Here is a 13,004-nt window from a genome sequence, read left to right on the forward strand (position 1 = left end):
TCATTACCAAGGGCAAGTACCTTACACTTATCCACATTAAACTTCATCTGCCATTTCTCAGACCAAGACATTAATTTGTTCAAATCGTCCTGGAGTTGGAAATAAATGGTATAAAATACCGACACAATGGCAATATAAACACAAATGCAGTATAATGTGATCCTTTATTGACTACGTTTCGCCCACACAGTGGGCTTTTTCAAGTCACAAACAGAACTACCTGGGGTGGAAGGAACGCGAGTATTTATAGTCCGGCTGAGGTCAGGTGAAGAATGCTGCATCTGATGATGTACCGAGTTGGGTTGTAGAGTCTAAAAACTTGGGTAGCTTGGAAAGGAGACTGGACAAGTTTGTGAGCAGACCTTCTACAGTGTTCTTATGTGGGATAGCGATGAAGAAGTTTCTTGGCAAGTGGTTCAGCTATGTTATAGAAGCCACTATTCTGGTTGAAGTTGTCGGATATAGAAATAAGTGATGATTCCAGGATTCTTCGGTATTGAGTGTTGTCTTCTGTGGCGATAAGTCTTGAGTTTCTGTAGTTTATCAAGTGGTTGTGTGAATTACGGTGTTGTACGCAGGCATTCCTTGTGTCGTCAGACCTGCTTGCGTATTGGTGTTCTGAAATACGTGTTTGGAGGTCCCTTGATGTTTCGCCCACGTATAACTTGTTGCAGTCATTACAAGGGATTATGTATACCCCTGCAGAGGATGGAGGCTTGTCCTGCCTACTACTGGTGATGTCCTTGATGGTCGTGGTTGTGGAGGTAGATACTTGGAATGATGTTTTGGCAAAGATGTTGGAAACATGTTTGGCAATGGAGTTGGTGGGAAGGACTATGTATCTCTTCTCGGCAGTGTCTTCTCTGGGTGTGTTGAAGATGTTTAGTGCTCGCCGTCTGCAGTCTCTGATGAAGTGACGAGGATAGTGGAGTTTGGAAAATACCTGTTCAATTATAGTGCATTCTTCCTCAAGGAACTCGTTGCTGCAGATTCTGAGTGCACGCAGGAAGAAGCCTATAATTACACCACGTTTGGTTTTGGTGTCGTGGTGAGAGTAGAAGTGGAGAAGATCGTTTTGGTTGGTGGGTTTTCGATAGACTTTAACACTCTTCCTTTCCTTGATGTTCTACTCTGCAAAGCTGACCACGAACTTCGTTTTAAAGTCTATCGAAAACCCACCAACCAAAACGATCTTCTCCACTTCTACTCTCACCACGACACCAAAACCAAACGTGGTGTAATTATAGGCTTCTTCCTGCGTGCACTCAGAATCTGCAGCAACGAGTTCCTTGAGGAAGAATGCACTATAATTGAACAGGTATTTTCCAAACTCCACTATCCTCGTCACTTCATCAGAGACTGCAGACGGCGAGCACTAAACATCTTCAACACACCCAGAGAAGACACTGCCGAGAAGAGATACATAGTCCTTCCCACCAACTCCATTGCCAAACATGTTTCCAACATCTTTGCCAAAACATCATTCCAAGTATCTACCTCCACAACCACGACCATCAAGGACATCACCAGTAGTAGGCAGGACAAGCCTCCATCCTCTGCAGGGGTATACATAATCCCTTGTAATGACTGCAACAAGTTATACGTGGGCGAAACATCAAGGGACCTCCAAACACGTATTTCAGAACACCAATACGCAAGCAGGTCTGACGACACAAGGAATGCCTGCGTACAACACCGTAATTCACACAACCACTTGATAAACTACAGAAACTCAAGACTTATCGCCACAGAAGACAACACTCAATACCGAAGAATCCTGGAATCATCACTTATTTCTATATCCGACAACTTCAACCAGAATAGTGGCTTCTATAACATAGCTGAACCACTTGCCAAGAAACTTCTTCATCGCTATCCCACATAAGAACACTGTAGAAGGTCTGCTCACAAACTTGTCCAGTCTCCTTTCCAAGCTACCCAAGTTTTTAGACTCTACAACCCAACTCGGTACATCATCAGATGCAGCATTCTTCACCTGACCTCAGCCGGACTATAAATACTCGCGTTCCTTCCACCCCAGGTAGTTCTGTTTGTGACTTGAAAAAGCCCACTGTGTGGGCGAAACGTAGTCAATAAAGGATCACATTATACTGCATTTGTGTTTATATTGCCATCGTCCTGGAGTTCATTGATATCCTCCTCAGAGTGAATTATACGGCCTATCTTTGTATCATCAGCAAACTTACTCATGTCACTAGTAATCCCTTCATCAAGGTCATTAATGTAAATTATGAACAAGAGAGGGCCTAACACTGATCCTTGTGGAACGCCACTAGTGACTAATCCCCATTCAGATTTCACTCCATTAATGGTAACTCTCTGCTTTCTATTGGTAAGCCATGCCTCAATCCATGCTAGAACTTTACCTCCTATACCATGAGCTGCCACTTTTCTTAAGAGTCTCTTGTGAGGTACTCTGTCGAAGGCTTTACTAAAATCCAAATAAACAATATCATATTCCTTATCACTGTCAACTGCCTCAAATGTTCTATTGAAGAACGTCAGTAAGTTTGTCAGGCAGGAACGACCTCTCGTGAATCCATGCTGAGATTCATTTATCAAGTTATGCTCTTCAAGGTGACTTCTGATAATGTCAGCTATAATTGATTCTAATAACTTGCCCACTATAGATGTCAGGCTTATTGGACGGTAATTTGAAGGAGTGGACTTATCCCCTGATTTGAATATAGGAACCACAATAGCCATCTTCCACAACTCTGGCACAACACTGGTAAGGATGGACGCATTGAATACACTCGTTAATGGCTGACTAAGCTCCATCTTGCATTCCTTAAGTACCCTTGAAAACAACTCATCGGGTCCAGGGGACTTATTTTGTTTCAGCTTGTCTATCTGTTTAATAACCATGTCCCTCGTGACAGTAATATTAGTTAACTTAAATTCATCAGGAACTAAATAATTGTTAATTACTGGAATCTCATTTACATCTTCCTGTGTAAAAACTGACAAAAAATAGTCATTAAATAAGGAACACATTTCCAGTTCATTATCCGTCAGCTGTCCATTCCCAGATTTCAGAGGTCCTACTTTTTCCTTCACCTTCGTCCTATACACTTGAAAGAACCCCTTTGGATTAGTCTTTGATTCATTAGCAACTCTAATTTCATAGTCACGTTTAGCCTTTCTAATCGCCTTTTTTACTTCTCTTTTAAGCTGAACATATTGGTCAGTAAGGTTAACCTCTCCTCTTCTGATGCGCCTATAAATTCCCCTTTTCTCCCCTAATAGATGCTTTAGCCTCCTGTTAACCCATTTGGGATCGTTATTATTAGACCTAATTTCTCTCTGGGGAATGTATATACTCTGGGCACTGTGTACATTATTAAGAAAACAATCATAAAAGCAGATCCCTTCATATTCATAAGTATGATTATCGTCAATAAAATCATTAGCTAGATAACCCCAATCAAGATTAGACAGATGTTCCCTAAGTCCATTATAATCGGCAGAACGAAAATCAGGGATTTTTACTGTATTATCATTATTCTTGCATTCCCAATTAATGCTAAAGGTGATGGATTTGTGATCACTTGCGCCAAGCTCTTCAGTGATCTCCAGATTATTCACGAGTGTTTCCTTATTTGACAAGACTAGGTCTAGCAAATTATTACCCCTGGTAGGCTCAGTTACACTCTGTTTCAGAAAACAGTCCTGAACTGTTTCCATGAAGTCACTGGACTCTAGATTACCTGTCAATGAATTCCAGTCAATTTGGCTAAAGTTAAAGTCCCCTACTATGACTATGTTACTGTGTCCAGAAGCCCTAACAATTTCGTCCCAAAGAAGTCTCCCTCTATCGTGATCCAAGCCTGGAGGTCGGTATATTACACCTAGAATTAGTTTTTCTTGACCCTCCACGAACTCTACCCAAACAGACTCTGTTACTGCTCCATCTATTTTTATACCTGTTTTTATGCAACAATTAATATTTTCTCGAACATACAATGCAACTCCTCCCCCCTTCCCATTACATCTATCCACATTGAACAACTTAAATCCCCGAATATTGCACTCAGCAGTCATATCCCGACTCTTTAAATCATACCACGTTTCAGTTAATGCAATGATATCAAAGTTCCCAGCACATGCTACCAAACGTAGTTCATTAATTTTATTTCTTGCACTTCGACTGTTAGCATAAAATACCATCATATGTTTTTTCTTCTGCACATTTTTCCTATTCATCTTTGTTTTTACACAATTTCTGAAATTATCATTACCCAGAGTTACTCCATGACAGTTACTATTAAGATTCTTAATATCAGAGCATAAGTCAATATATCCATACTCATTATTATTCATTTCTAAACCCATACCTCTAACTAATCCTAGTTTAAAGTCCTAACAACCCCCTCAACTGAGTTAGCAAGAAAACCCACACCTGCCCTGGATAAGTGAACCCCATCCCTGGCATACATGTCATTTCGGCCATAGAAGTTGTCCCAGTTGTCAATGAATGGTACTGCATTATCCTTACAGTGTTTATCCAGCCAACAATTAATACCAATTGCTCTGGACAACCATTCATTACCAACACCTCTTCTTGGCAAAATGCCACATATAACAGGGCGCCCCCCCTTCTTCCTAATCATGTCTATAGCTGTCCTGAACTTTCTAACTAAATCCTCACTTCTACGCTTGCCTACATCATTGCCTCCAGCACTGAGGCAAATAATAGGATTGATCCCATTACCGCTCATGATGTTGTCAAGCCGGCTAACAATGTCCTCCATCCCAGCCCCAGGAAAACATACCCTTTGTCTCCTACTCCTGTCCTTCAAGCAGAATGCCCTATCCATGTATCTAACCTGGCTATCCCCAACAACAACAATATTCTTACCTTTCTTGTTGTCGTTCGTCGTGACGATCCCAGTAGTAGACTCACATTCATCGGGTAGCACCGAGAATGCGTTGGAGGTTTCCACGGGAGTTTCCACAGCAGTCTCTTTCTTCTTCATCGTTTCTGGCTTTCCATTCGTCTTCTTGATCGTCAACTTCGTCGTCCCCTGCTGTCCAGCCACTGACCACGATCCCTTCTTGACCTGAGGACTCGAAACAGGAGGACTACTACGAATCCTCTTGTTTTCCTCGGTCAATCGCCGTATCTCCATCTTCGCTGCCCTCAATTCTTCCTTAAGTTGCTGGTAAAGTTGCTCGATGGAGGGCATCTTGGTTCAGTCCACGGGAGCAAACAAGACACTTCTTCACAGAGTTGAGTACAGGTCACCACTGAGTTAAGTACAGGTCACCACTGAGTTAAGTACAGGTCACCACTGAGTTAAGTACAGGTCACCACTCTAGTTAAGTACAGGTCACCACTGGTTAAGTACAGGTCACCACTGAGTTAAGTACAGGTCACCACTGAGTTAAGTACAGGTCACCACTCAAAGTTAAGTACAGGTCACCACCAGTCTTTGGTGCGGAACTCTATCAAATGCCTTACTAAAATCTAAGTAAACAATATCAAATTCTTTATCGTGGTCAACAGCCTCAAAAGCTTTACTGAAGAAAGTTAATAAATTAGTTAGACAAGACCGGCCTCTTGTGAATCCATGCTGAGTATCATTAATCAAGCTATGCTTATCGAGATGGCTTCTTATAATCTCAGCTATAATTGACTCTAGTAATTTGCCTACAATTGAGGTCAGGCTTATTGGGCGGTAATTTGACGGTAACGACTTGTCCCCTGTTTTAAAAATAGGAATTACATTAGCCATCTTCCACATATCAGACACTATACCTGTTTGAAGAGATAAATTAAAAATATTAGTTAATGGTTCACAGACTTCCATTTTGCATTCCTTTAGAACCCTTGAAAAAACCTCATCAGGACCCGGTGACTTATTTTGCTTCAGTTGGTCTATCTGCTTCACAACCATTTCACTAGTGACTGTGATGTTACATAATTTATCTTCTTCTGGCCCACTATAAAAATTAATTACCGGAATATTATTAGTGTCTTCCTGTGTAAAAACCGAGAGAAAATAATTATTTAAAATCGAGCACATTTCATTCTCTTTGTCAGTAAGATGCCCATAGTTATTTTTAAGGGGACCTATCTTATCTCTGACTTTTGTTCTATATACCTGGAAAAAGCTTTTTGGGTTAGTTTTAGAATCACTAGCAACTTTAATTTCATAGTCCCTTTTAGCTTTTCTTATCCCCTTTTTAATGTCCCTCTTAATGTCAATATACTGATTCATAAGATGACCCTCGCCTCTTTTGATACGCCTATAAATTCCTTTCTTATGCCCTAGTAGATATTTCAGCCTATTATTCATCCATTTTGGGTCATTTCTATTTGATCTAATTTCTTTATAAGGGATAAACGTTCTTTGAGCAGCATGTATTGTGTTCAGAAAACTGTCATATTGATAGCTCTCTTCGTTACCCCAGTCAACAGATAAGTGTTCTCTAAGCCCATCGTAATCTGCTAAGCGAAAATCTGGGACTGTTACTGAGTTATCCCTACTATCATACTTCCATTCAATTCTAAATGTAATTGATTTGTGGTCGCTAGCACCCAGTTCCTCTGAAACTTCTAAATTATTAACAAGGGATTCATTGTTTGCCAGAACTAAGTCAAGCAGGTTATTACCCCTTGTAGGTTCTGTCACAAACTGCTTCAAAAAACAATCCTGAACTACTTCTAAGAAGTCGTATGATTCTAAATTCCCAGTCAAGAAATTCCAATTAATATGACTAAAGTTAAAGTCTCCTAGAATTACTACATTATCGTGCCTTGTGGCCCTAACAATTTCCTCCCATAGTAGTCTCCCCTGGTCCCTATCTAAATTTGGGGGACGGTATATCACACCTAAAATTAACTTTTCATGCCCCTCTGAAAATTCTATCCAAACAGACTCTGTATGTGTTACTTCAGACTTAATACCCGTTTTTATGCAACAGTTCAAGCGATCTCGGACATACAGTGCCACCCCACCCCCCTTCCCGATACTTCTATCTACTTGGAACAATTTAAAACCCTGAATGTGACATTCTGCAGGCATGTCCCGACTTTTTTAATTAAACCACGTCTCAGTAATGGCAAATACATCTATGTTACCTGCACTAGCAACTAGTCTCAACTCGTCCATCTTATTCCTAACACTGCGACTATTTGTGTAATAAATACCTCAAGACCCTCCTCTCTCTTTACCCTTCCTGCTCCTTTCTGTTATTCCACTAATCCTATTACTGTCCTTGTCAATTAGTGCCACTGGCTTTCCAATATCCACCTTATTTTGCCTATTACTAGTTCTCCTAGTACTCATATTACTACCCTGAGACTTCACAGTTTTCCCGCAAAAACCCATACCACTAACTGTTCCTAGTTTAAAGACCTAACAGCTCCCTCCACTGCGTTGGCCAGTGCTCCCACCCCACACCTAGATAACTGAACCCCATCCCTGGCATACATGTCATTTCTGCCATAGAAGAGGTCCCAGTTGTCAATGAATGTTACCGCATTTTCCTTACAGTATTTGTCCAGCCAGCAATTGACACCAATTGCTCTGGACAACCATTCATTTCCAACTCCTCTCCTTGGCAAAATGCCACATATGACAGGTTTCCCACCCTTCCTCCTAATTATCTCTATTGCTGACCTATACCTGCTAATCAGGTCCTCACTCCTACGTCTGCCAACATCGTTGCCTCCAGCACTGAGACAGATAATAGGATTGCTCCCATTACCTCTCATGATGTCATCCAAACGGCTAACAATATCCTTCATCCCAGCCCCAGGAAAACACATTCTCTGCCTCCTACTCCTATCCTTCAAGCAGAATGCCCTATCCATGTACCTAATCTGGCTATCCCCAACAACAACAATGTTTTTACCTTCCTTGGCGTCGTCCGTCGTGATGCTCCGAGTAGTCGACTCACATTCGCCAGGTAGCATTACACCACTTGTAGAATTCGTCAAGACGTTCTCGATGGTCTTCGTTGGGGTTTCTAGGGATGTCTCACTCACGTCTGCCAATATTTCTTTGGTGCTCGTTGTGGCATTCCCAGTAGAACACTCACATTCGTCAGGTAGCACCGAGAATGGGTTGGAAGTTTCCACGGTAGTCTTCTGGTTTCTCGTTGTTTCTGCCTCTCCAACCGTTTTCTTGATCTTCAGCTTGGTTCCATGTTGCCCGGCCACTGACCAAGCTCCCCTCTTAACCTGGGGACTCACAACAGGAGGATTACTACGAATCCTCTTGTTCTCCTCCGTTAATCGCCGTATCTCCATCTTAGCAACTCTGAGCTCTTCTCTCAGCTGCTGGTAAAGTTGCTCAAGAGAGGGCATCCTGGTTCAGATTCACAGAGAGCACACAAACAGGTCTTCACAGAACTAAGTACACGTCACCACTGAGCTAAGTACACGTCACCACTAGCTAAGTACACGTCACCACTGAGCTAAGTACACGTAAGTAATACGACCTTGGTGTGCTGTTCATGGTAGTTTGCAGTCCTGCTCGTTTCCTCCTATTAGACGAGTAGTCCAGGTCTGTTGCCCAATGTAGTTTAGTATTCCTGGTCTATTACTCATTGTAGTTGAGTAGTCCTAGTCTATTGCTCATGGTAGTTGAGCAGTCATTGTCTGTTGCTCATGATAGTTGAGCAGTCCTGGTCTGTTGATCATGGTATATTAGTAGTCCTGGGCTGTTGGTCATTGTAGATGAGTGAACCTAGTTTGTTGCTAAGGTAGTTTAGTAGTCCTGGTCTGTTGCTCATTGTAGTTGAATAGTGCTGGTCTGTTGCTCCTTGTAGAAGAGTAGTCCTGCTCTTTTGCGCAAGGTAGTTTAGTAGTCCTGGTCTGTTCCTCATGTTAGTTGAGTAGTCCTGCTCTGTTGTTCACGGTAGTTTTTAGTCCTGGTCTTTTGCTAATGGTAGACGAGTTGTCCTGGGCTGTTGCTCATAGTAGACTAGTAGTCCTGGTCTGTTGCCAAATGGAGTTTAGTATTCCAAGTCTGTTACTCATTGTAGTTGAGAAGTCTTGGGCAGTTGCTCATGGTATTTGAATAATCCTGGTCTGTTGTTAATGGAAGTTGAATAGTCCTGGTCTGTTGCTCATGGTAGTTGAGTAGCCCTGATCTGCTGCTCATGATAGTTTAGTAGTCCTGGTCTGTTGCTCATTGTAGATGAGTAGTTCTGGTCTCTTGCCCAAGGCAGTTTAATAGTCCTGGTCTGTTACTCATGGTAGTTAAGTAGTCCTGGGCTCTTACTCATGGTAGTTGAGTAGTGCTGGTCTGTTGCTCATGGTGGTTTATTTGCCCTCTTCTGTTGCTAATGGAAGCTGAATAGTCCTGGTCTGTTGCTCATAGTAGTTCAGTAATCCTGATCTCTTATTCATGGTAGTTGAGTAGTCCTGGTCTGTTGCTCATGGTGGTTGAGTAGTCCTGATCTCTTACTCATGGTAGTTGAGTAGTCCTGGTCTGTTGTTCAGGATAGATTAGTAGTCTTGGTCTGTTGCTCATGGCACTTGAGTAGTCCTGAAAAGTTGCGCACGGTTGTTGAGTTCTCCTGGTCTGTTGCTCATTGTAGTTGAGTAGTCATAGTCTGTTGCTCATGGTAGTTGAGTAGTTCTGGTGTGTTGCTCATGATTCATCAGTGGTCCTAGTCTGTTGCTCATGGCAGTTGAGTAGTCATGGAATATTGCTAATGGTAGTTGAGTTCCCATGGTCTGTTTCTCATTGTAGTTGAGTAGTCCTGATCTGTTGCTCATGGAAGTTGAGTAAAACTGGTCTGTTGCTCAGAGTGGCTGAGAAGTCCTGGTCTGTTGCTCATTGTATTTGAGTTGTCCTGGTCTGTTGCTGGTGGTTTTTGAGTAGTTCTGGTGCGTTGGTCTTGGTAGTTGAGTAGTTCTGGTCTGTTGCTCATTGTAGAGGAGTAGTCTTGGTCTGCTTCTCATGTTAGTTCAGTAGTCCTTATCTGTTGCTCATATTAGCTGAGAAGTCCTGCTATGTTGTTCATGGTAGTTGAGAAGTCCTGGTTTGTTGCTCATGGTAGTTGAATAGTCCTGGTCTGTTGCTCATGATAGATGAGTAGTATTGGTCTGTTGCTCATGGCATTTGAGTAGTCCTAGAAAGTTGCTCATGGTTGTTGAGTTCTACAGGTCTGTTGCTCATTGTAGTTGAGTAGTCATGGTCTGTTGCTCATGGTAGTTGAGTAGTCCTGGTGTGTTGCTCATGATACATCAGTAGTCCTGGTCTGTTGCTCATGGCAGTTGAGTAGTCCTGGAATGTTGGTAATGGTAGTTGAGTTCCCCTTGTTTGTTTCTCATTGTTGTTGAGTAGTCCTGATCTGTTCCTCATGGTAGTTGAGTAGCTCTGGTCAGTTGCTCATACTAGTTGAGTAGTACTGGTCTGTTGCCCATGGTAGATGAGTAGCTCTGGTCTGTTGCTCATAGTGGTTGAGTAGTCCTGGTCTGTTGCTTATGGTATTTGAGTTGTCCTGGTCTGTTGTTGATGATATTTGAGCAGTTCTGGTCTGTTGGTCATGGTAGTTGAGTAGTTAGGGTCTGTTGCTCATGGTAGTGGAGAAGTCTTGGTCTGCTTCTCATGTTAGTTGAGTAATCATGGTCTGTTGCTTATGGTAATTGAGTAGTCCTGGTCTGTTGCTCATGGTAGTTGAGTAGCCCTGGACTGTTACTCCAGGTAATTGAGTAGTCAAGGTTTGCTGTTCATGGTAGTTGAGTTGTCCTGGTCAGTTGCTCATGGTGGCTGAGTAGTCCTGGTGTGTTGTTCATTGTAGTTTAGTAGTCCTTCTCTGTTGCTCATGGAAGTTGAGTAGTCCTGATCTGTTGTTCACTGAAGTTGAGTATCCCTGGTCTGTTGCTCATGGTAGCTGAGTAGTCCTGGTTTGTTGCTTAAGAGTTGACTAGTCCTGCGTTTTTTCTCATGGTAGTTGAGTAGTCGTGGTGTGTTGTTCTTGGTACTTGAGTAGTCTTGATCTGTTGCTCATGCTATCTGAGTAGTCCTGAGCTGTTCCTCATCGTAGTTGAGTAGCCCTGGTCTGTTGCTCATGGTAGTTGAGTAGTCCTGGTCTGTTGCTGATGGTAGTTGAGTAGTCCTGGTCTGTTGCTCATGATAGTTGAGTAGTGCTGGTCTGCTGCTCTTGGTAGTGGAGAAGTCCTGATCTGTTGCTCATGGTAGTTGAGCAGACCTGGTCTGTTGCTCATAGTAGTTGAGTAGTCCTGGTCTCTTTCTCATGGTAGTTGAATAGTCCTGGTCTGTTGCTCATGGTAGTTGAGAAGTCCTGGTCTGTTGCTCATGGTAGTTGAGGAGTCCTGGTCTGTTGCTCATGGTAGTTGAATAGTCCTCGTCAGTAGCTCATTGTAGATGAGTAGTCCTTGTCTGTTGCCCAATGTAATTTAGTAGTCCTGGTCTGTTGCTCATGGTGGTTGAATAGTCCTGTGTTTTTCCTCATGGTAGTTGACTTCTCCTTGGCTGTTGCTCAAGTTAATTGAGTAGTCCTTGTCAGTTGCTCATAGAAGTTGAGGAGTCCTTGTCTGTTGCTCATGATACCTGGAGTTTACCTGGAGAGAGTTCCGGGGGTCAACGCCCCCGCGGCCCGGTCTGTGACCAGGCCTGATAGTTGAGTAGTCCTGGTTTGTTGATCATGGTAGCTGAGTAGTCATGATCTGTTGCTCATGGTAGTTTTGTAGTCCTGGTCTGTTGCTCATTGTAGTTGGGTAGTCCTGGTCTATTGCTCATGGTAGTTGAGTAGTCTTGGTCTGTTGCTCATCATAGTTTGGTAGTCCTGTTCTGTTGCTCATGGTAGTTGAGTAGTCCTGGTCTGTTGCTTATGACAGTTGAGTAGTCCTGGTCTGTTGCTCATGGTAGTTGAAAAGTCGTGGTCTGTTGCTCATTGTAGATGAGTAGTCCTGGTCTGTTGCCCAAGGTAGCTTAGTAGTCCTAGTCTGTTACTCGTTGTAGTTGAGTAGTCCTCGTCTGTTGCTCATGGTAGTTCAGGAGACATTTTCTGTTGCTCATTGTAGTTTAGTCCTGGTAGTTGAATAGTCTTGGTGTCTTGTTCATGGTAGTTTGTAGTTCTGGACGTTTGCTCATTGTAGACGAGTAGTTCTGGACTGTTGCCCAAGGTACTTTAGTATTCCTGGTCTGTTGCTCATGGTAGTTGAGTAGTCCTGGTCTGTTGCTCATGATTGTTGAGTAGTCATGGTCTGTTGATCATGGTATTTGAGTAGTCCTGGACTGTTGCTCATTGCAGATGAGTAAACCTGGTCTGTTGCTAAGGTAGTTTAGTTGTCCTGGTCTGTTGCTCATGGTAGTTGAGTAATCCTGGTATGTTGCTCTTGGTAGTTGAGTAGTCCTGGTCTGTTGCTCATGGTAGTTTAGTAGTCCTGGTCTGTTGCTCATGGTAGTAGAGAAGTCTGAATGTGTTGCTAATGGTAGCCGAGTATTCCTTGTATGTTGCTCATGTCAGTTGAGTATTGGCAATATAAACACAAATGCAGTATAATGTGATCCTTTATTGACTACGTTTCGCCCACACAGTGGGCTTTTTTAAGTCACAAACAGAACTACCTGGGGTGGAAGGAACGCGAGTATTTATAGTCCGGCTGAGGTCAGGTGAAGAATGCTGCATCTGATGATGTACCGAGTGGGGTTATAGAGTCTAAAAACCTGGGTAGCTTGGAAAGGAGATTGGATAAGTTTGTGAGCAGACCTTCTACAGTGTTCTTATGTGGGACAGCGATGAAGAAGTTTCTTGGCAAGTGGTTCAGCTATGTTATAGAAGCCACTATTCTGGTTGAAGTTGTCGGATGTAGAAATAAGTGATGATTCCAGGATTCTTCGGTATTGAGTGTTGTCTTCTGTGGCGATAAGTCTTGAGTTTCTGTAGTTTATCAAGTGGTTGTGTGAATTACGGTGTTGTACACAGGCATTCCTTGTGTCGTCAGACCTGCTTGCGTATTGGTGTCTGAAATACGTGTTTGGAGGTCCCTTGAT

This window comes from Cherax quadricarinatus, chromosome 30 (genome assembly GCF_038502225.1).
Source record: "Cherax quadricarinatus isolate ZL_2023a chromosome 30, ASM3850222v1, whole genome shotgun sequence".
Classification (NCBI taxonomy): domain Eukaryota; kingdom Metazoa; phylum Arthropoda; class Malacostraca; order Decapoda; family Parastacidae; genus Cherax; species Cherax quadricarinatus.